This window comes from Dipodomys spectabilis, unplaced genomic scaffold (genome assembly GCF_019054845.1).
Source record: "Dipodomys spectabilis isolate Male_0828 unplaced genomic scaffold, ASM1905484v1 ptg000147l, whole genome shotgun sequence".
NCBI lineage: Eukaryota > Metazoa > Chordata > Mammalia > Rodentia > Heteromyidae > Dipodomys > Dipodomys spectabilis.
The window spans coordinates 16030467-16054430 of record NW_024870824.1 but is presented as its reverse complement, the minus strand read 5'-3'; the positions used below and the strand labels follow the sequence as shown (position 1 = coordinate 16054430).

The following is a 23964-nucleotide window of genomic DNA, read 5'->3' as shown; positions in this document are numbered from 1 at the left end:
TGAAGGGAACCTCTGGCTTCTTTTAGAATTATTTGTTCAATAAAGGGAACCCAGAGGAAATGTTCCCATTATCAGCCTTTATGAAATGCTGTCCAGTAGAACTGTTGAGAGTCTGGCGCTGTTCTGTACTGACACTATCTAGAACACAATTTAATGGCTATTTGTGGCTATCAGACGCTTGAAATATGTACTAGACAACTGGATTTGAAAAACTAGATTCCGAATTAACTTAGTACAAATTTATATTACATTAGCACAAATTTACATTAATACAAACTTATATTAGTACACATTTACATTTAAATAGTCACATATGGCTAGTAGCTACCATATTGCAGTTGATAGTTAAAAAAAAGTTCACCACCAGGTAAAGAAATGAAAACTGGTTGAATCCTATCATATAAAATAACATGTATAAATTAATTCAAGAATGCCATTTCTGACTTAAATTATTCATTTTTATTCCTGCAGAGTTTTAAAAACAATTTGAATTGGAATAATTTATGTATACTTACTCATCTTGAATTTGATCTGCAATTGAGTCTGAGCAACACAATAAATACAGATTAAAAATAATCATAGCTTTTGGGGATATTGAAGGACTGAATAATCCCAGTCTTTCTAGGAATGTAAGCAAGAAAATCAGTTGCTGATAACTATCAGTGTAATTTTTTAAGGCAGAAAATCAGCTGTCAAATAACTTTGAGATTAAAATGGTGGGTTGGAAAGAGTAAGTTCTCCATTATATACATATCAAATCCTCAGAGTACTATGAGAAAATATGTCTTATTCCCACAAAAGATCATTTGAAGACCATTTTTATTGAACCATAACAACATATTGGAAAGGGAGATGAGACCTACATCCTGGTAAATTAAGGGATTCTGGGTGTTACATATTACAGCAAGCTGGGTGCTGGTGGCTCAAGCCTGTAATCCTAGCTACTCAGGAGGCTGAGATCTAAGGATTGCTGTTCAAAGCCATCTGGGGCAGAAAAATCCCTGTGAGACGCTTATCTCCAATTAGCCACTCAAAAACCAGAACTGGCTCTGTGGCTGAAATGGTAGAGTGCTAGCATTGAGTACAAAGAGGCTCAGGGATACGGCTCAAGCCCTGAGTTCAAGACCCACAATTGACCAAAACTCAAAACAAAACAAAACTACGTTAGAGCAATGTATCCAGTTTCTGCACCTTGCATTTCCTCTCATTCCGTCTTTCTTTGCACTCCTATGCTTCTCTATCCTCTTCACACTAACTTGGTTCCCAGTGACTTCTCTGTTGTTACCTAGTTTAATTTTGAGCAAATAGTCTGACTTCTTCCTAACTCAACTCTATCCCTGACCACTGAGAGGGTTGACCACACCATTTATAAGACTTTCTCCCCAATTGCCTTTGTACATCTGCTCAGAGTTTCTTTCTCTTCTTTTGCTAACAGGTCCCACATTTAAACTAGACTGTGTGTTATGCTATCAGATTAACCTCTTTCAAAAGCAAATCATGGCATGATGCCTCTCATAAGCACTACAACCTAAGTTATGTTTGTTCTATCTATGTCCTACCTGCATAATTTTCCCCCCTTGAGGGCCACCTCACCCTATCATATAAAAATGTCCTCCCATTTTAATAGACTGTTTTTACCATTGTCTTTAAAAGGTAGGAGCAGACAGTCACTGGTAGTTCATGCCTGTAATCCTAGCTATTGAAGAGGGGAGATCAGTGGATTGAAGTTTGAAGGCAGCTTGGAAGGAAAATCTGTGAGACTCTTATCTCCAATTAGACACTAACTAAAAACCCAGAAGTGGAGCTGTGGTTCAAGTAGCAAAGTTCCAGCCTTGAGAGGAAAAGCTAAGGGACAGAATGCCTAAGCCCTGAGTTTTAGCCCCAGAAACACAAGAAAAAGAAGAAAAGGAGGATGAGGAAGATAACGACAAGGAGAAGGAGGAGAAATAGTAGGAGGAGGGGGAGGAGGAGGAGGAGGAAGAGAAGGAGATGATGAAGAAGAGGGAGATGAAAAAGGAGGAGGAGGAGGAGAAGAAGAAGAAAGAGATGAAGAAGGAGGAGATGAAGTAAGCAGGAGGAGAGGAGATGAAGAAAGAAGAAGGAGAGAAGGAGGAGGAGGAGGAAGAACACTTCTGATGGAATGTAATTGAAAGAAAAAGAAAAGAAGAGGAAGAGGAGGAGGAGGAGGCGGAGCACCTATTATGGAATGTAATTAGAAGAATCTGGCGCCAGTGGCTCACGCCTGTAATCCTAGCTACTTAGGAGGCTGAGATCTGAGGATCCTGGTTCAAAACCAGCCCAGGCAGGAAAGCCTGTGAGACTCTAATCTCCAATTAACTAGAAAAACTGGAAGTAGAGCTGTGGCTCAAGTAGTTGAGCAGTAGCCTTGAGCAAAAAAGCTCAGGGACAAAGCCCAAGCCCTGAGTTCAAGCTCCATGGCTCGTACAAAAAGAAAAGAAGAAAAAAAGAAAGAAAGAAGGAAGGAAGAGCAGTAGGAAGAAGAGGAAGAGGAAGATGAGGAAGAGTACGTAGGAGGAGGAGGAGCACCAGTACTGTGATGGAGTATAATTAAAAGAGTGACAAACTGACTTGGAGACAGCATAACAGCTATCACTAATTGCTTGGAAGTGTAATACAAACAGAGGAGCTTCTAGTTGGAAGGTGAAACATCAAGCAGAGACTGAGCTTGGTAACAGCCTGGGGCCCAGGGAACACACACAGAAGCAGGTAAGCATGCAAATGTCACGCTGTCACTCTATGACTTCATTAGAGTCTAAAGTACCCTGAGTGTGTTCACAGCTGTAGCAAAGTACCGAGGAGAGCCAAGGTGCACCCAAGCATTTCCTGGGTGGAAAGTGGTGGGCAGGAAGGTTAAGGTATTCTGTGCGGAATCTGAGGGGATCTGGTTGCATACAATAGGGGTGTTGGGTTTGACTTCAGAGTTGAATCAGGGCCAGCGTCTTGCTCCTGCTTCTTATAGGGAGACTACAAATGGCAGCACACTGCATGGTACGGTGCTATGGATGCTGGAATCAGATCGCTGGGTTGGAACTGCAGGCCTGCCACTTCATGGCTGGGTGAATGAGAAAGCCACAAAACCTAGGGCCTTCAGTTTTCCATCCCAATAGGGTGGGACTAACTCACCATTTATGACTTTGAAACTACTTAATCATGTAAAAATGCTTAGCACATTGCATTTCAAGAAGCTCAGGCTCAATAAGCAGTAACTAATATTGAAGGATCTATGGAGTCACATTTGTTTACTGTGAACTCAACACAGAAAGTCTCTCTAAATTCGGTTAGCCACTGAACTTGCCCAAATGTTTCTCAAATCCATCTTTGGACAAGTCTAGCAAAGGTTTACTGGTTTTTTCCCCCTTCCTGCTGACTGTCAAGATACAGCTATTGGCAGAAGACCATGCACTACCTTAGATGACCTCTTCTTGCTCCAGTGCTCTTTGTTTCTGGGTTTCCGTGGGCTGCGGAGGTGGGTGGCTGGCCTGCTCCTGATATTTCTTGCAGAGGAATGTGTGAATTGGGTGTTTCCTGCTGTGGGAATGAGCAGCAATGATCAGTCTGCGTTATCCTGGGGTGGTGCATTCTGGGAACATCTGTTGTTTCCAGGAAGTTGAGTTCTTGTGTTTGTTGTGTGTTCTTAGAATAAGTGAGTGATTTGTGGCTGCTTTTGGTAACTCCAGAGGGCCATGCATGTGCATATCATTGCATCATTACATGGGTGCTCACTGAGCCCTAGGGCAGAAAAGGCCTGGCAGGCTATCCCCTGCAGGAGGCTCAGCAGCTCCAAGCAGGTGAGGATTATGTTGCTCTTGCTTATGCCTAGGCACCAGGCATTCAGTAAATTCTCCTCACAGCATCATTCCTTCTGTACTTGTTGAATAAGAGAGTGACTGAGTCCAGCCCACTGACTTCACTAAGTTCCAGAGGAAGATGGGGGAGAGGGGACCTCACCAAGCTCACACAACAGCTAAGGTTGCTCAGTGCATGAAGATGTCTGCTTCAGGATGATAGAATGAAGGACAAAAATGGAGAAGTTGAAAAAAAAAAAAAGAAAATAGAGAGGTGGGATGGGTGGGCTCCAAACTCCAGGGTCATGGAAAAGTGAGCATAGAGTTCACAAAAGGTTAACTTATCGTAGGCCTAGAGGCCATGCTGTGGTTCAGTGTGAAAGCAGTTGGGCTGGGAACAGTGTTGTAAAAGGCGGAAGTACACCGGGTGCCGGTGGCTCACACCTGTAATCCTAGCTACTCAGGAGGCTGAGATATTAGGATTGCGGTTTAAAGCCAGCCCCAGCAAGAAAGTCTGTGAGGCTCTTATCCCCAATAAACTACTTGAAAACTGGAAGTGGCTCTGTGGCTCAAGTGGTAGAGCACTCACCTTGAGCTGAAGAGCGCAGGGCCAGCGCGCAAGCCCAGAGTTCAAGCCCCATGACTGACAAAAAAAAAATGCAGAAGCACAGAAGAAGTTGGAACAGCTGCCATGCAGGGAGAATTGGGCAGGGGGAAGGGCAATGCCCAAGAGCAGGTGTGCAAGAATAACAGGAAATATTAAAGAGAGGGGTTCCTCTATCAGAAAGTGTGCTCATCAATACACAAGGGGGAGGACATAATTCTCAATTTACACAAAAGGAAACTGATGTCCAGTGTTGATGCTGCTCACCCAAGGGTCTCAGAGTTAGTAAGCAGCTGAGGGAACCATGGCTGGGCAGTCTCACTTTAAAAACTTATGCTCTGACCACTAAGTTTCTCTGTCTGCATTGTAAACAAGCCTCTGTTGGGGAGTGGGGCTGCAGCAGTGGCTAAATGTATATCTTATGGTCAACATCCATTACTCAAATATTTTAAAGAGATTTAAAAAATGTGATTGGACACCATAACCTCTTCCACCATGTTGCACAATTTTATGTGCTAATAAAAAAAAAGTGAAAAATAGATATAAGAGTAAAGGGTAAGGGCTGTAATCCTAGCTACCCAGGAGGCTGAGATCTGAGGATCTCAGTTCAAAGCCAGCCATGGGAGGGAAATCTGTGAGAATTTTTTTTATCTCCAATTCATCAGCAAAAATCCAGTAGTGGTGCTGGGAAGGTGGCTCAGTGGTAGAGTGCTTGCCTTGCATGCATGAGGCCCTGGGTTCAATTCCTCAACACCACATAAGCAGAAAAAGCCAGAAGTGGTGCTGTGGCTCAGGTGGTAGCGTGCTAGCCTTGAGCTGAAGAGCTGAGGGACAGAGCCCAGGCCCAGAGTTCAGGCTCCATGACTGGCAAAAAAAAAAAAAAAAATCAAATAGTGGAGCTGTGGCTCGAGTGGTAGAGCATTAGCATTGAGCAAAAAATTAAAAAATACCCAGGGCAGCACCAAGACCCTGAGTTCAAGCCCCACAGTGGAACTAAAAAAAAGGGCACGAGGTAAGAAACATGGAAGAACAACTCAGCATCTTGGCTGAGCATCCCAGCTCGAACAGATAAAACCTGACAGGGATCCATGCTGATCCCTGGGACAGGCAAGCTCTGCAGGGGTTGGTGCTGTGGCAAGATGGAGATCTAAGTCCTCTGGGAATTCACAAATGGCTCTGGTCAGGCCACAGGGACAGGAATATTGTCTGACACCGGAGGCTATGGTAAAATGGACGCAGCAACAGAAAGCTTCCTCTGCCAGCATCACTGGCTAGTCACGGTCAGGCTGCCTTCTTTAAGGAAGTGTTGTCAGTTTATGTGCCACAGCAGCATGCTGTTGGCCAGCCAGCCAGCTTCTGTCTGGTAGCTCCTGCCATGGGACAGGGATGGCAGAGGGACTTGGTTGGACCTGAAGTGGTCCTCATGGTCGCAAGCATCATGAGTGAGGAGGTACACAGTGCAGTCCACCAAATCAAAGACTAACTGAAAGGCCACTTGGTTCAAATTGAATTACATCTATCTATAGCTGTATCCCTTTCAAAATCAGTGGAAACTACATCTGAATCACTTTGCCCAGTCCTGCTTCTCTTCCCTCCCTGTCTGCTGTTGACTCTTCCTGTGTCCATCCATGGCTTAACCCAGAGGGCCAGCACTCAAATAGATCTGTGTTCTCATTTCTTGCCCGGAGATTCTCCTCCCTTCCCTTGGGCCAGGAATCATCTTGTTAGCTGTGGTACAGGCACCCGTTATGTCCTCTGTAGCTCATGCTTTGCCCAGAACATTTAGCTTCTCAGTAAACCTTCCTGTTCATCTGAGGGTGTGGACTTTGGAAATCCCAAAGCCAGGAAGGCGCCCCTTGGGCCCCGCTTTCTGCGGTCCATCCTGGCCCCCAGGCCTCACTGGATGGTGGAGGGGAGCCACAAGAGATGTGTGTGGTAGAGAGGCCAGTTACTATTTCAAAGATGCCATCTGGCAGTGGGTCATGGCATCTTAGGATCATATTCAGAGCTGTGTAGCAATGGCTGAGGAACAGACAGGAAGGTTTGGAGAAAAGATAATTAACTCAGATAAAGTTCCCACACAGGCCAAGGCTGGAGTTCAGGCAGGCATCAATAGGTTTGAGAAAGGCTCAATTTTCTTTTCGGTCTTCACTCTCCTAGCGGGTATTTTTTAAAAGCAAGATTTGCCCAGTGCATCTTAAGAGAAAGAAGTCAGGGGTGGGGTGGGGGGGGAGAAACCTGCTCTGTCTTTGCTGAGTATATGGATTTTGGGACCTGCTCAGGCATCCTTAATAGGGAAACTGAGGGAGGAAGGTGTTGTGCTCCAGCCTGGCAGCCCCTTTCCAGCATCCCTACAGCTTATCTGAAAAATACTATTTGGTTTTGTCTGGGGCCTTGGAAATCATGTTGGAAGTAGAGGAACTTTGAGGAGCCAGCAATTGTCTTCGTGCTCTGGATGACTCAGCCCCTTGGCCTCTGAACCAGAGGTTTTAGTACTTATACAATGTTTGTTTCCTGAGCTCTTGGCAGCTCTGAAACATTGCAGGGAAAGCCAAGGAATATCAACTGTCAACTCAGCTACCCTTGACTTGCAGGTTGCCAGCATTAGAGTGAGGGAATATAGAGAACATGTAATTTTCTAGAAATATCTAGAAGTTTCTGGAACCTTTAAAAAATCTATGAATTCTTTCTTCAAATGGCCTCTTGGTTATGCTAATTCTATTGCGAGCCATGCATGGAATGCAAACATCCACTGACCTGATGGTCATCCAGGGAAATTCCCTAGACCAGCGTTTGCTTGCATTGGCCGTGGCTCCCAGACATGCTTTATTTGGGTGGCCTGGTGTTTGTTTGGAAGGCCCTGCAGATCACGATGGGTCCTACCTCTTCCCTTTGTCATAGCCTTGGCTAGCTCCTTTCCTGCATGATAGGCTCTTAAAAGCACTGGGTTGGGATTTTGGCTGAAAACCCAGGCGTGTGGACTCAGAGCCGGTGCAATGAATGTGGACATGAGTCACCAACCTGTGAGCCCTGTCCACCCAACGCAGGCCCCAGGGAAACTTCAGCTCCATCCCATTCATTTCCCTACCTGTATGGATGCAGCTCTGAACACACTCAGGGTCCCTATCATGCCAGCTAAACGAGGACTAGCAGGCAGCATTATGGAAATGCTATAGTTTCAGATCAGGGGCTTTGCCTGAGGGCAGTGAGCATGCCTCTTAGGTGGCAGAGGTCTCCTGAGATCCTCTGTGTCTAGAGGGCTCCCTTTGATGGCTTCTGAAGTCAGTCATCTGCTCAACTCACCAGAGGCTCATTGTTTGATGGTGAGAAGTCTGACCTGTCAGTCTTTATCTTACCCTAGCTGTGAGGGTGGCTTTGCTATGGTTCCAGCTCTTGGTTCTCCTTCCTTCTTACCTTTCCCATTCATTCATCTTTCCATCCTTCTTTCCTTCCCTCTCCCTTCCCTCCCTCCTCCTGTCTCACTGCAATTTCTGCCGCTGTCTTTTCTCCCTTATGAGAACCAGTTCCCTCGAAGCCATTAACTGTCAGGTTTCCTATCTAGGCCTAACGTCTCCATCTACAAAGTACAAACGCTGCATGCTATAATCTTCAACTTCCTTTTAGATAGATAGGCTGTTTGATGCAGATTAAACACAGATCATAACAAAAAAATGCCTTCAGGAGCGAGCTAGGTAATATAATTGGCATAATTGAACCAAAGGGACCAAACTGGAGGGTCTGGTGCCCAGCCATACAGCAGTAATTTTTGAGTAATGTGTTGGCATGGTTTAACAGATCGTGAAGTCAAGTTACTTAGTTTGCAAATACCATGTTTAATGATATAATATAGAGTAATGGAATGGACAAGAAAACGACATGCTGGGGCGGGGGGGGGCGGGTGGCGGCAGCTGTGGTCATGCAAAAGCACATTGAGTTTGGGACCTATCTGTGCCAGCTAGATTCTGCCTGTAGGTTACCAGTTTGGGACTTTGCATGTAGACAGACAGATGACCACAATGTCAATTTCAATTAGCATCTGACAGAAGTCACATGCCATCCTTCATGCCTGTAGGACCTGGAGGAACAGAATACTCCTAACATAAGCCCTTGCAGAGCCTAGACTAGGAGAGGAAGCAGCATATAAAAATGTTACTTTCAAGGTTTTAGTGACATTACTCAATGGCAGGCAATGGTTTTCAAGCTTTTTATGACCATGACCTACTGGAAGAAATTTATTTTGCACAATGACCCAGTACACAGTACATGAAACTAAAGTATCTCAGTCAAAAAAATTTAGTACATGTAATACATACTGATTATTTTCATGCTCTTGTCCATTCCATTACTCTATATTATATCATTAAACATGATATTTGCAAACTAAGCAACTTGACTTCATTCTTTGTTAAATCATGCCAATACATTACTCAAAAATTATTGCTGTATGTCTGGGCAGCAGTGGCTCCATGCCTATAATTCTAGCTACTTAGGAGGCTGGGATCTGATGATCTTGATTTGAATTATGTGAGATTCTTAGCTCTAATTAATCACCAAAAAGCTGGAAGCAGAGCTGTGGTTCAAGTGGTAGAACACAGACCTTGAGTGAAAAAGCTAAGGGACAGTGCCCAGGCCCTGAGTTCAAGTCCCAGGACCAGAAAAAATGTTACTCTTACTAGGCAAGTTATAAAAGGGTGAAGTAAAGGGTACATTAAAAAAGAATTACAAAGATGAGTCTACTCTGTGTTATCCAATATGGTAACCGTTAGGCACCTGTGGATATTTAAATTATAATCCCATGTCACACTAGCCAATTTCAAGGACTCCATAGCCAAATGTGACAGTAGTGTCTCCATAGTCAAATGTACAAATGGGTAATACAGCATTAGAATGTTTTCCACAATGAAGAGTGGTCTGTTAGGCAGCTGGTCTATGCCATGCTTCATCATTTTGTCAATGAAGAATTTGGAACCCAAGGTTCTTCATAGAGATGTGAATGAGATTGAGGTGCATGAGATGAGGCCAGATTGAAACTTCAAGCTGTCTGTGAGTGGTCCAGGAGGAGTGAGATGATGAGCAGGCTTCTGGGCTTATCCTTACTAAAGACTCACAACTCAAAGTCTACCCTGCATTTTGCATGCAAGGTGACAGATCCAAACCTTAACCTCCACAGAAAGATAGAAGACAACTTTCGTCTTTTACTGAGCATGTATGGAGCATCTTCTGTGATCTGGAGAGGAAACAGGTTGGTAAATCTGCCAGATTTGGGTTCAAATCCAGCCTTCATCTCTTAAATACTATATGAGCTTTAGCAAGGTGCTTTATGTCACCTAGACTTAGCATCTCTGTCTATGAAATGGGATTATTTACCCTTTAGGATTTTTGAAAGGATTGGAATATTCATGAAGCATCTAGCACATTGTCTGTTATTTGGTAAGTGCTAAAGAAAAGTTTGCTATAGTAATGATAGTAACAATGATAGAATGCTGCTGCTGCTGCTACTACTACTACTGTTGACATAACAAGATAGAGTTCAAAATTAAGGACATGTAGAGATAAACACATTTTTTACCCAAATGGAAGATCCAGGCAATGAAATGGGAGATTGTCTTTTTACTAAATTGCTAATGTTCAGCCCAGTACCTGATAATAGTAGCTACTAGGTACTAAGTCAGATTGTGAAGTGACTAGCTACAATCTAAGTTAAAAGTTGATAAAAGAATTATTCATGTATTAGGTGATATGGTTAGCTCTTATTTCTGATATGGAAGGGAAGGAAAAGCCAGAAAAACTGAGGAAAGTATATGGAGAGATGTCTTTTTCTCTACTTCTCCTTCTCTTTCTCCTTCTCCTCCTCCTCCGTGTGTGTGTGTGTGTGTGTGTGTGTGTGTGTGTGTGTGTGTGTGTGTGTGTGTGTGCGTGTGTACATGTGTACGTGCCAATCTTGGGGCTTAAGCTCAAGTCCTGGGTACTGTTCCTGAGTTTTTTTGCTCAGGGACAGTATCACCCTACCATTTGAACCACAGCTCCGTTTTCATGGTTAACTGGAGGTAAGTCTCAGGGATTTTCCTGCCTGGCTGGCTTTGAACAGTAATTCTCAGATCTCAGCCTCTTGAGTAGCTAAGTTTACAGGCACCAGTCCTGGGTGCTCAGTTTTCTTTTCTTTCTTTTGTTCTTTTTTCTGTCTTTTCTTTTATGATACTGGGGCTCAAACCCAGGACATTGCACTTGCTAGATAAGCGCTGTGCCACTGAGTTACATCCCAGCCCCCTTTTCATGTTATTTTTAATTTTTATAGATTGCTGGCTCTATGATTTATGGGATTAAAATACCAAGACATAACAAGCAACCAAGAGAAAATATCATGCCGTAAAGATACAGAATATTATTAGATATAATTATGGAAAAAGAATGGGAAAATCCTCCCAGCAAATCAACAGATCAAAATTCCCTTTTTCATATTTAGGAAACAAAGTACCTTTCAGGGTTTCCAGTTTAATGTGTATCTTCCAGGGGAATGGAAGGAGATGTTTAATCTCTGTATCAGCAAACAGCTCTCATTATGGTTTGGCCCATGTATATTGCCCTGAAAACAGCTTTTCCCTCCACCTTAAGTGTTGTGGACATCTGTTGTTTTGCCTGCTCAGCATCTGCTCTCTGCATCTTCTGGCAATAGAATCTTTTTCTGTTAAGAAGCTGTCTTATGAAGTTGAGGTGGGGAAGACTGGCTCAGGACAAGGTAAGCAAATGGCCAAGCCTGGGACCATACAAGAGTCACCACCCCTTTCATTGTGAGTGGCAGGCACATAACCGTATAAAGTCTTTTTCTTTTTGGGGGGGAGGAGATCTTGGGAAAGCTGTCTGGGTATCTAACCCAGAAGGAGACAGACTGGTGCCATCTTGTTTCCAACTTTGAAATATCCTGAAAGCTGACAGTAAACATCACTGAGTGCCTCATCTGTCACTTGCAAGAAACTAGTTTATGTCCTGATAATCATACTTTTCCATCTAAATTATAACCTGACATCATTAAACTGAAGAAATACTTCAGGGCCACATCACGCTAGACTTCATAGCATCTTGTAGAAGATACAGTGGCTGAAATGGACCTGGTATCTGCCCACATGGGACCCTGACTCCAGCAGGGGAAAGAATGGAAAAGAAAGTAAAAGGTTTTGAGGGAGGAAGGAGACTCAGATGTGGTCTTCCCGGCGGCCACTCCTCCACTTTTCTATTAACAGAGTGACTCTGTGCAGAAAATTTCCTTAGAGTAGCTATGATTTTTAGGGTGCTATGGTGTGAATATAAAGTGTCCTCCCTAGGCTCATGGTATTGAATCCTTTATTTGCAGCTGGTGGTGCTATTTTGGAAGATTGAAACCTTCGGAGGTGGAAACTAGCTGGAGGATGTAGGTCACTGACGGCATGTTCTTGGTGGGCTATTTTTGTCCTGGGCCTCTGCCACACTTTCTTTCTGCTTCCTGTCTACCATGAGGTGAACAACTTCCTCCTCTAGGTGCTCCTAACACCGTGCTGTTTTGCCAGAATCAATAGAACCAAGGGATAGCAGGCTGAAATCTCTGGAATTGTGAGCTAAAATTAAACAATTCCTTTCCTTGAGTTACTTTTGTCAGGAATTTTGTTACCATGATGCAAGAGTAATCAATACAAGGGCTAAGCTGTAACCTTCCCTAGACTTGAAGAGAGATCCTTGCTTGGTGAAATGATCCTAGTAATCTCTTTCCTTTATCAATGGGTTGACTTAGGCAAAGATATGTGATATACTCCTGCCAATGGGACACAAATGATGTCTCCTGGTGTGAATGATGTCTCCTAGGAATGTTTACCTCCATGGATGGGACGGGTGACAGATACTGTCATTCATATGTGGTGCTGGATCTGCTTCTGGGTATTCCAGATACATTCAGAGGAAACCACTTCTAGTGACAAATCTGGGGGTTTCATGGCATGGCTAAGCCTTTCAGTGAACCCACTTGGTCCTCTCTGGGCTTCCTATTGTGTACAATGAACTTGTCTAGATCATTTCAGGCAGTTGTAGTTTGAGCATGTTACTTGTTGCTATAAGCATTCTACAGAACCAAGGGTGCTGTACAGTGGAAGCAACTGAGTTACTAAGCAATGTTGAATACCAACAAATTAACTGAGCAACACTGGGGTAAGATGCAGGGATCACAGGGCAAAGGTCAGAGGTAGAAAGAAATCACAACTAATGCTTTCAAGGTGCTTTTCCTTTCAGGAGTGTTTCTGAAGATGGCCAAGTAACCACTTGTTTCAGACCCCCTGAGGTTGTGTGTCAGAGGGTGGGGGGGTAGGGGGTGGGATATAGATATAGATTCCTGAAGCATACTCCAGACTTCACATTTCTGAACAAATTCCACTAGAGATTTGTTTTCTCCCAGTTGAGAACCCTTAGGCAAGTGACTAGAAGGAAGATTTGCAAACTATTTAGCACTGACATGAGAAGTGCAGAAATCTTGAAGTCTGATACTAATTTGTATCGAAAATACTGTCACCAGAGAATGTGCCAATATCCTTCTGAACACCACAAAGTCTATTTTCTCCCATGTGTTTGCCAACCTTTGTGAATGTTTAGAGAAGTCAACTGGCATTGAAATAATGTCTTAATACAGCTAGATTAAACACATGTTTAATTTGCTCAGCCTTGGCAGATGGCTTTTCTTTTCTTATCATTTCTTTGAGGAAGAGCTGTTTGGGGTCTATTACTGGAGCAATCTCACATAGGTAGAGATGAACAACACAGGCAGCCATGCTGGCAGTAGGCAAAGGTATTTTCTGATACTTGGTGTAGACTCCAAACCCTGGGTCTTGAGGTCCCACAGCCCACACGTGTGCAGACCAAAGTCCGTCCTTTAATATGATATACTCTGAAATTCATCCTTATCCTTCCTATTCCACCTAAGTCTATCCATTACCCATGATCCTCCACACATATCTACGTATCTGTGTATGTGTAGGCACATAACATACATTCATATTTCCTCCATATCATCTCTTGAGATCAGCCTCCTCTCCCTCTCCACCAACTCTTTTAACCAGAAGCATCTCTCACCCAGACTGCACTGTGGTCTTTGTCCCACAACTCTGTCACCAGTTTTCTCTACCAGGGATCATTTATTAAAGCCTGGAAACATGTAAGGTGGTCACATGTGAGGTCTGTGCATGCATGTGGTTGTCATTCCCACAGGTTGGCAAACACAAGGGAGGAATAGACTTGATGATATTCAGAAGAATATTGGCACATTTTCTTTCTTTCTTTCTTTTTTTTTTGGTTCAGATGTGGGGCCTGAACTCTGGGCCTGGGCGCTGTCCCTCAGCTCTTCAGCTCAAGGCTAGTGCACTACCACTTGAGCCACAGCGCCATTTCCAGCTTTTTTCTTTTTGCTTATGTGGTGCTGAGGAATCGAACCCAGGGCCTTGAGCATGCAAGGCAAGCGCTCTACCACTGAGCCACCTTCCTAGCCCCTATTGTCACATTATTGACAGTATTTTTTTTATAAAATTACTATCAGAGGGCTGGGAAGGTGGCTGAGTGGTAGAGTGCTTGCCTTGCATGCATGAGGCCCTGAGTTCGATTCCTCAGCACCACATAAGCAAAAAGAAAAAAGCCGGAAGTGGCGCTGTGGCTCCAGTGGTAGAGCGCTAGCCTTGAGCTGAAGAGCTGAGGGACAGTGCCCAGGCCAGGAGTTCAGGCCCCACGATCAGACCAAAAAAAACACAAAAAACAAAAAAACCAAATTACTATCAGACTTCAAGAATTCTGCAGTTCTCATCTAGTACGTAGAGGCCAGAAATGTGCAGGACAGTTCCTATCTCTTCTTTCAACATTATCTGATCCAAGATGTTAATAGCTTCAAGGTGGGGAAACCCTCTAACCCTTGATCTCAGGGCAAAGGTCTTTTACCAACTTCCCTTGACTGTACAAACTTTACCTAAAGGGAATCTGCTGGTTCTCACAATCATGGCTATTCTCTCTTGATGACATTTTTCAGAATGTTCTGAATAGTTGTGGTTATTTGTTTAATTTCTGTCCCTCTCATTAGACATTGAGCTTGACTGAGGCAGACATATAGTATCTACTGAGGTCATCTCTCTCATCAGAATGCCAAACATAATACTTGGATCACCATGATTTACAATAAGCACTTTACAAGTAAATGAGCCCACTGAGTATAAATTTATGTGCACACATAAAACACAATCATCAGCATAGCTCCTGTCTGTGAGAAATGATATTCTTGTGAAACAAATCTGAAAAATCCAAACTACAAGATGAGCATGTTTAGAGAAAGTGTAATCAGAATCCTACAATGTCAGCAGCTGTGAAAATTGTGAGTTCTGGGACTCCTCTGTCCTCTTGAATTTTATTCTGAACTTCAAAGGGTTTGGAGTTACATGGGTTACCTATAAATATTTATCAGATTAGAATTTACACCTGATGCATGCTTTACAAACAAAAATACACAAGCACAGATTCCATTAACTATCAGGAGTGATGACCTCATCACACACTGACTCTGGAAAACTCCACTCCTAATTCGTGGGAGAATGGAGGTGGAAAAGGCAGCTAGCTGCTAAGGGTTAGAACATAAACCACACTGCTCTTTAGGGGAGGGACACACTCAACCGGTCTCAATGGACTCTCTGCATACCCTGAAACATCCTTAACAATGTTGCATATGGGCTAGGAATGTGGCTTAGTGGTAGAATGTTTGCCTAGCATGCATGAAGCCCTGGGTTCAAGCCCTCAGTACCACCCACACAAACACACACACACACACACACACACACACACAGAGACACAGAAAAATCTGGAAGTGGCGCTGTGGCTCAAGTGGTAGAGTGCTATCCTTGAGCAAAAGAAGCTCAGGGACAATGCCTAGTCCCTGAGTTCAAGCCCCATGACTGGAAAAAAAATGTTTCATATAGGAATCTTTTTTTGTTTTTGGTCCAGTCGTGGGGCCTGAACTCTGGGCCTGGGCACTATCCCTCAGCTGTTCAGCTCAAGGCTAGCGCTCTACCACTTGAGCCACAGCACCACTTCCGGCTTTTTTCTTTTTGTTTATGTGGTGCTGAGGAATTGAACCCAGGGCCTCAGTCATGCAAGGCAAGCGCTCTACCACTGAGCCACCTTCCCAGCCCCTTCATATAGGAATCTTGATGGTATAGATCCAACATCCTGTCCAGCAATCTGGAAATTTCCCTTGTGAGTTGGTGTAGGGACCCAGCACAGACCCACACCTTTTTTGCTGGTCAATTGCATAATTTTGTAGTATGAGTAGGCAAACCCTGGCTCAGAGTCAGTTCTGGCCTCCTGCCTGCTTTTGTAAATAGTTCGCTGGGAACACAGCTGTGTCAGTCAGACCTCCTGGGGCTGTGAAGAAGTACTACACAAACAGTGTAAGGGAGGAAAGAGTTATTTTGGCTTCTGGTTTCAGAGGTCTCAGTCCAGGCTTTGCTTGCCCCATTGCCGTGCTCGTGTGGTGGGGTAGACATCATGCAGCAGGGTGTGGTAGACAGGGCTGCTCACAGATCAGAGAGTATGCACCTATGCGATTGAGCTCCCCTCTTCCCTTTCTATTCCACCCAGGCCCCCAGCCTTATCGGTGGTGACACCTTCATTCAAGGCAGGGCTTCCTCTCTAAAAATCTCCTCTAGAAATTCCCTCAGAGACATACCCAGACCTGTCCTTCACTAATTTCTTAGGCTTCTCTCAATCCAATCAAATTGACATTCAAGACTAATCTCTACAACAGCCATACCCATTCTTGACACATTGTCTATGGCAGCTTTCATGCTACTGTCATGCAGAGTTGAGTACTTTCAATAGAGATGGTATTATTTAATATTTGAGCCCAAATATTTACTGTCTTGCTTTTTTAATTTGTCTGAAAATATTGGGGCTCGAACTCTAGGCTTTGTGTTCTTTCTTATCTTTTTGCTTAAGACTAGTGCTCTACCATTTGAGCCACAACTCTGTCTTTGTTTTTTTTTCTGGCTAATTTCTTGGATTTGTCTGCCAAGACTGGCTTTGAACCATAATTCTCAGATTTCATCCTCCTAAATAGCTAGGGGTATAGATGTGAGCCACTGGTGCCTGGCCATTGTCCTGTTCTATAGAGAAAAAGCATTCTATTCGTTTTCTTTAGAGTGTTTATAGAAGTAGAGAATTTAGTAAAAAATGAACTTGATATCTAATGGCTTCTTAAGTATACCTCCCCTAAATCAGACTAGGAGTTTGAGAGTGGGACAAAGAAGGTAGGGAAATCCTACTTCTCTCAGGTGGGGTAAGTGGATCACTGTCTTAGTGGGCCTTTGACCTCTAAGCTTCTAACACATCGGGAAACTCAGGGCAGTGCTTACCACTTGGGAATGATGACTGGGAAAGGCCACACAGTGGAAAATTTCTATAGGTCAACGTTTCCCAGTGACAACACAGGCAACCTCTCTAGCTAGTGAGTGACCTCCTATGGGCTACGACTCAGAGAGATGGGGAGTCAGATCTTTAGAAAGCTGATATATCAAGTCAGAAAGCCATACTCAGTGCTAAAAGGAGGAAATGGTGTGTGTGTGTGTGTGTGTGTGTGTGTGTGTGTGTGTGTGTGTGTGAGAGAGAGAGAGAGAGAGAGAGAGAGAGAGAGAGAGGATGATGGCCAAAAGCCACAGGTATCTACTTGGTTACATTTGGGTCTTGCTATGTGGGGACTTGAGTTTAGTGAAGCTCCTAAATCCAGGTTTTAAAGTGAAACTCGCAGTTTTTTTTAACCCGGGTTCGACTATTAACAGCTAAAATAAAATAAACAAGAATACTATGTGAGCCAACTAAAACACACTTACGGGTCATTTTATTGTTCACTCATGAAGATGAGATGAATTTTACATGTGCTTTGATTGTAAGAGAAAAAAAAGCAATCCTTTATATTTGTTGCTGTCTTTTTTCCTCATTTGTTTGTCTTGATGCTCAAAGTCTGCTGTCATCTTACCCTATATTTTGGCTATTTAGTAGCACAATCAGGACTTCTGACTGTCAGGCTAGTATTTGTGTGGCAGCTGAGTATACCAATGTATCAGAAGAAAGATCTGCACTTAGCAGAAGAAACTGAATGGGACTGAATGGAGATGGGCAGTAAAGACAGAGTTAGCCAGTGTGATGAGGAGAAAGCGTAGAGCCGGAGGTGTAGACACGACCCAGCTGCTTATACTCAGAAGACAGTTCAACTGGAACCAGCATGGGGGATCTCAAGCAGATAGCTAAGCTATTCCAGGCAGGCCTGGCCTTGCTTTCACAGTCCCAGGAGCCAATAGATCCTCCTTAACTTGAAGCAGTTTGAACTGGGTTTTGGTCATTTTGGTCTGAGTTCTTATGTGTGTGTATGGGGAGAACAGAGGAGGTAGATGAACAAAGAGAGGAAGGCGGTAATGTATTCGAAGTATGCAATGTATATCATATGAAATTAGAAAAAATGAGGGGATGTGTGGGACTGGGAGGGACAGGGAGAATGATGAAAGGGTGAGAGTGATCGCGACACGCATTGTGCTCATAGACTGACAGGTTGGAGAGTAACCCCTTTGTACCACTGCCTAAAGATCATAGAATATGAGTTATAAAACTCTCAAGGAGGGCTGGGACGGTGGCTCAGTGGTAGAGCGCTTGCCTTGCATGCATGAGGCCCTGGGTTCGATTCCTCAGTACCACATAAGCAAAAAAGAAAAAAGCCGGAAGTGGCGTTGTGGCTCAAGTGGTAGAGCGCTAGCCTTGAGCTGAAGAGCTGAGGGACAGCGCCCAGGCCCAGCGTTCAGGCCCCACGACCGGACCCCCCCAAAAAAAATCTCAAGGAGGGGATTAAAAACATGCACGATTCCAGTCAAAAGTATAGCCAATGTATAAGGGAGTGAGCATGGCTTTATTTCAATAAAACTTTATTTACAAAGACAGGTAGTAGATCCCAAGTGATCTCTTAGTTATTGTTTACCTACTGCTGCTATAGAATCATTCAATGGTCTGGCAGGAAACATGCGTGTCTGTACTATGTGTTTGATGCCACCTATCATTCAAAGTGTTATTTGGTTAGGCTAAATGACTAGATGATCTTGACAATCCCCACTGTGAGATTCAAGAATAGTTTGTTGGATTAGGATGTGTGTGTGTGTGTGTGTGTGTGTGTGTGTGTGCATGCACGTGAGAGAGAGAGAGAGAGAGAGTAAGGTAGGGAGGGAGGGAGAAGGAGGGAGGGTGGACAGGGACATACACAGAAACAGAAACAGAAAGACAGAAGAGACTCAGGTGATAAAGATCTTGCCCAGCAAACACCAGGTCTTGGATTCAGTTCCTGGTATTGCCTTTCCCCAAAAAGATAGGAGTAGGGGTCAAGGAGGATGCTTTGAACTGATTTTATCTCAGATATGTGGATCAAATCCTCACCTCCAGTTCAAGCAACTGTTGGAATAGAACAAACAGGCCCTCCAACAAAATGCCTCCAGTCACAATGACCAGTTCCATAACAGAGCATATGTTGAAGGAAGCCTCAATTCATATGAGCCAGTTAAAATGCAAGGGAAGGACAGCTAGCAGATCTCACCAGTTAGAGTCCAGGCTGTTAATTAGTTTTGCAAAGAGAAATACATAAACATACAGATGGCAATTGTAGTAAATATGGTCTTCTACACATAAATATAAAAATCCTACCCACTCCTCAGGCCTATCTCATATTCAGCATACTTCCAGAAATAATCTTGGATTCTATTTTCACCCGCTCTCCACATGAGTTCTCTTCCTTTAAACTCATTGCATGTGCTTCTTAGGACTAAGAAGGTATTACAAAACTTGAGCATGTGTCAGGATTGCAGGGTGTCTTGTCAAAACACAGGATGCTGGGCCTCACCCCTAAGGCTTCTGGTTCAGAGATCTAGGTGCTGGCTAAGACTAGAGTTTCTAACAATTTGCTAGATGATGCTACTGCTGTTGCTAGGAAGGCCACAGCTTGAAAACTACTGGCCTCCAGCACAGTTAACATGCCATATGGTTTTTCACTTGTTTTATTTCACCATCAGACTATAAATTATGGGGGAGGGGTGCTTCTCCTGGGTCTATATTCCTAGAAGTGTTCTTGTGGGCATTCAACAAACATATCCATGTGATGATATGCTAAGTTATAGTCTTGTTCTGGATGAACTTGACAGCTGTTTTCTATAACAGGTATTTCTTGAGGTCATATAGAAGGTAAATTGCCACACCATAATGGGAATCATGACATTGTTCGAGTAGAAGACCAAAAACCCAAATGAAATCTATCAAATATTTATGCAACTCTCAGTATGTATGAAGTAGATACTATGTGCATGAGGGAGATGGCAGTGGATAATAACAAATAAAAACTCTAGAGGTTGCTTATGTACTCTTGAGGAAAAATACAAGGAAAAAAATGTTATAGTGTGCTGGGAATCACAAAAACCCTCCTCTATACCCCTTTCCTAAGTTCAAATATTTCAAAGATCCTTTTTGTGATCCTCTTTGTGGGAGAAGAGCTCACACAGGGAAGATAATTTTCCCCAAAACAGCAATAGGAAAAGCAGGGACCTATCCATAAGCACAGCCTTCAACCTAGGAAAAGACAAAATTTGAAGAGGGCTGAATAGGGTCTCCAGCCATTTACATGTTGAAATCCTTAATATCTAGTATTTAAGAACTGACTACATTTGGAAACACAAGTTTTAAAGAGAAAATTAAGTTAAAATAAGCTTATTAGGTGAGCCTTGATCTAAAACCATTGGTTTCCTTACAAGATAAGGAGCTCAGAATACAAGTATGCACAAGGAAGAGTGTGTAAACTTACTGGGGAGAGGGGGGTAGAGCCAAGTAGACCAAACTTTGAATCATGATAGCAGCCTCCTCAGTCGCTAGGATTATAGGCATGGGCCATCAGTGCCTGGCTCCAAATCAAACCTGGCTTATCTCCTATTTTAAGCAGTGCCAATACCATAGACACTACCAGAGAATCAAAGCCATGCAATGGCTGGCACCCTGTCCTAGCTACCGTTACCCCCACTCCATCATCTGCCTGGAGGATCCCATCAAGCCTAAGAGGCCTTCCTCCCCAACTCATTCTCCAGATATAGCCCCAGAGATGATTTCCAAATGCAGACCCAGTGCAGCCGAACCCTGACTCCTGCCATCTCCAGCCACACTTAACACCATCGAATAGCTTCACTCTTGGGAGAAAGGCCTGGTGTCTGGAGGTATTCTATAGGCCCCTGCGTGATCTGGACCAGTTGGGCTCCTGGGATTCATCTCACTGTTCTCATAGCAACCACATTGACCTTCCTTTGACTTTCCCCTGGATGCATCTGTCTCCCTCTGCATACTGGGAGAGCCCCACTCTGAAACAGAATCACGCCAAAGCTACTTCAGTTCACAATACATGGAAACAGGTGGTTTTCAGCAGGGAGACGTCATACCTGCTCCACCCTGTTGGCCTGTGTCAGGTGAGCCCTCTGTGGACACTGTCTAAGGAGCATCTGCCAAATGCCAGGAGCATGAGCCAGGGGAAGGGTCGAGTAAGGCCTCCTAAGAGGCGCACAGGATGTGCTGCCCAATCTAGACAATCTGGCAAACCCTGATGATGACACCATTCATCTGGGAGCTGTAAAAGGAGCCGAAGGGTGACATTCTGGGTCTGCTGGCCAAAATAAGTCACCTGCTCAGATGGGCATGATGAAAGGGCTCTTTCTTTTCTAGATTGTTCACTGCCCTTCCAGACACAAAGGAGGAGCAGCAAAGCCTCTTTCCTATATTTATTGTCCTGTGTCTCTTTTTTTGGCGTCATTTAATTATAGAGACCATGTTTCCTGAATGAGACACTGAAATGCATGACTAGCTGTGCAGCCTAACAATGAGGTGAAATATCTGAAATTAGGACAGGGGTATAGAAGCACACCCAGCCCACAGTGCGTTAACATTTTTTTTATCTTGTCCCATTTATCTATAACCCAAATAAACCTGGATTTTCCTTGTGCTATGTTTCTGTCTAGAGCTGTATTAAATTTTAATAGTTAAAAGTAATTAGCCAGTCACCCAAAGCAATAAAAGAAACAGCAGTTCAGATCTTTGCTGGTTTCTTTTTTGCTCAAAACAAAACAACAAAAAAACAGTCAGGGGAAGAAGGGATCTGCTTAATAACCACACAACCCAGGTTAACTCAAGATTTTGTCATGCTTTATCTCATTTGGCAGTTCCCAGCCAATAAGGCAGTTAAGACCAGGATCACCTCACCCAATCTACAGTCAAGCAGACTGAGGCAAAGGGAATTGAAGCCATATGCCAGATGCCAGTCAGACCTGCTCCAGACAACTCTTTCTACACATGTGCACATGCTTTCATTTACACACAGAAATAAACCTTTTTTTTCTATCCTGCGCCCTAAAATATCAGAAGAATTCTCTGCCATCATTGACAGCATAAAAAGTGATCATTATCATTATGAGTTCAAGAAACTCCAAGCCATTCATTAACATTTGATTCTCAAACACAATCTAAGTATGCTGTTCAGACAAGAAAAGGGCAAATATCAATGAAGCATACTTGCTCAGCCTTTCTAAACTAGATTAAAGTAAAACAAAGCAATCCACCCCAAACCCTACCAGAATAATTCTCTTCTAGCCAAAGAGGTATCTTGTTCACAATGGCTCAAGAACTCTAGTCAAAAACTAGTGAACTCATTGGCATAAGAGAGACTCTCAGGTGAGAAACAGAGGCCCCTCCTTTCACATAAAGAGCTTATTCACATTTTCTATTGAAAGGGAGAAGTTCAGAATTATGGTGGTGGAGAATCAGGTGGGAGGAGGGGCGGATTTGTCCCCAAGTTCAAAACCTCTTGGAGTTTTCCCAAAGCGTTTTAAGTTTGTTCCTTCAAGTGGACTTTGCTACCTGTGAAGGGCCATTTCCCCATAGCACTGATATCACAGATGCCAGACTAATCCAGGTCAGCACACACATTCCAGCTGCAAAACAGAGGGCTCAGAGAGCTCTCTGGGCAGATGAGCTACGGGCTCTAGGGCAGCCTCTGGACCTGGGGATAACTCAAGAGAAGTCATGGCTTAGTGAGACTAGTGATATTTAGATCCAGAAAACTAAGGAAGAAATGGTCTGAAGAATATGAAGACAGATAGGAACAGGTTTTAAGTTAGGCAGTCCCACTCTAAGCGCTGAGTAAGAAGACAAATCTGGACAAATGTTCATTTCATTTGCTCCTGGACACAGTGCTGAGGCAAGGAATGAGGAGGAATCTGGAGATGGAAGACAACTACTGCATCACATGGTTAGCCTGTTGGTGCTTCAGAGTCTTCTCAACCTGAAGATACATGCATAACTCCCAGGTTATAGCTCAACAGAAAAACATGCAGTGGAGCCACACATACACATTCAGTCTTCCTAATGTTGGAAAGCTTCCTCTGGGTTTCTTACATGAACAAAGCTTTTCCCAAGTGAGCATTCTTGTAGCGTCATTATTCTGACATCCACAAAACCCAGGGGAAGACCTGGCTTCTGAGTCAGCATAACTGGATTATAAAGTCCATGTACTAAAGCTCAGGGGCATTGGTACAATTATTTATTCATCAATATTTACTGGGTAATTTCTATGTGTTAAAATTGGGGATATACTAGTGAGTAAAGCAGTCAAGTTTCCTGTGTTTGGGGGTTTATAATCTGATGGGGAAAATCTGCAGTAAGTAATTAAATAGGTTTGTACAAGAAGGAACAGGTAGAATGAAGGAAATGAGTAGCAGGAAGAAGTAATCTTCAGGTAATCAGGTAATATAGTCTAACTGCACAGATGTGAGGAAAACAGATGCAGAAAAGCAAGGGTTTTAGGTGGAGGGCTAGCACATGCAAGGGCCCCGAGGCTGGAGAGAACATTCTGAGTTCCAAGAGGTCTGTGTGGCTGGGATATCAGGACCAGAGAAACCAGAAAAAATAAGCTGGAGGAGGCAGGTGAAATGTACAATGCTGCAGGATGCCAGAGGCTCAGGCCTGCAATCCTAGCTTTGCAGGAGGTTGAGATCTGAGAATCTTAGTTCGAAGTCAGTTCAAGCAGGAAAGTCTTTGAGACTCCAATTAATCAGCAAAAAACCAGATTTGGAGGTGTGGCTCAAGTAGCACGGCACCAGCTTTTTTATCATTTTAATTTTATTGTCAAGGTCATGTAGAGAGGGGTTACAGTTACATAAGTAAGGTAGTGAGTACATTTCTTGTAGAACGTGTTACCTCCTCCCTCATATGAGCACCAGCCTTGAATTGAAAAAGGCAAAGAAGAACATGAGGCATTGATGTATTCAAACCCAAGTACTAGTATACATGCTCACACACACACACACACACACACACACACACACACACACACACACACACACAGAATATGTAATGCATAAAGATTTACCAAGCATTTTTATAGGTATTACAGTCCTTTGAGGAAAGGAAAATTGACAAGTGCCCCTACAGAAATGATGAGAATATTAACTGAGA

At 43.5% G+C, this 23964-nt stretch overlaps 1 protein-coding gene across 3 annotated transcripts in view; it reads right to left on the bottom strand.

Moving 5' to 3' along the window:
• Window positions 1-23964, bottom strand: part of Ablim3 (actin binding LIM protein family member 3) — a 127227-nt gene that overhangs the window by 86833 nt on the left and 16430 nt on the right. The window lies entirely within an intron of this gene.